We start from the raw sequence: 934 nt of genomic DNA, 5'->3' as shown, positions 1-934 counted from the left end.
GTTGAGAATGATTCTGATCTAGTTCATGGCCTATTAGAAGTAGAAGGCGCTCTGGTGGGATCCTCACGGACAGAAAAAGATTGCGGTCGGTTTGATAATGATCGAGTGACATCGCTTCTTCGGTCCGAACCGGGGAATCCCTTATATATGATGCAAAATGGATTATCTTCTATCGTTGATCAGAGATTTCTCTATGAAAAAGACGAACCGGAGTTTTTGGAGTTTGAAGAAGTAGAAGAAGGAGAAGAAGAAGTACTCGACCCGCAACAGATAGTGAAGGATTTATTCAATCACATAGTTTGGGCTCCTAGAATATGGCACCCTTGGGGCTTTCTATTTGATTGTATCGAAAGGCACAATGAATTGGGATTTCCCTATTGGGCCGGGTCATTTCGGGACAAGCGGATCTTTTATGATGAAGAGGATGAGCTTCACATTTATGATGAAGAGGATGAGCTTCACATTTATGATGAAGAGGATGAGCTTCAAGAGAATGATTCGGAGTTCTTGCAGAGTGGAACCATGCAGTACCAGGCACGATATAGATCTTCCAATGAACAAGACTTTTTTCAAATAAGCCAATTCATTTGGGACCCTGCGGATCCACTCTTTTTCCTATTCAAAGATCAGTCTGTGTTTTCACACCGAGAATTCTTTGCAGATAAAGAGATGTTAAAGGGGTTGTTGACTTTTACTGTCAAAATTTCCAGAAAATATCATCCTCTTACATCTATGTATGAAAACTGGTTTATCAAGAATAGGCAAGAAAAGCACTTCGAAGTCTTGATTCATCGCCAGAGATTGCTTAGAACCAATAGTTCATTATCTAATGGATTTTTCCGTTCTAATACTCCATCCGAGAGTTATCAGTATTTATCAAATCTGTTCCTATCTAACGGAAGGCTATTGGATCAAATGACAAAGACATTGTTTA

This window comes from Durio zibethinus, unplaced genomic scaffold, assembly GCF_047325235.1.
Source record: "Durio zibethinus cultivar Kanyao isolate XHJ-2024 unplaced genomic scaffold, ASM4732523v1 HiC_scaffold_184, whole genome shotgun sequence".
Taxonomy (NCBI): Eukaryota; Viridiplantae; Streptophyta; class Magnoliopsida; order Malvales; family Malvaceae; genus Durio; species Durio zibethinus.
This window is presented reverse-complemented; position numbering follows the sequence as displayed.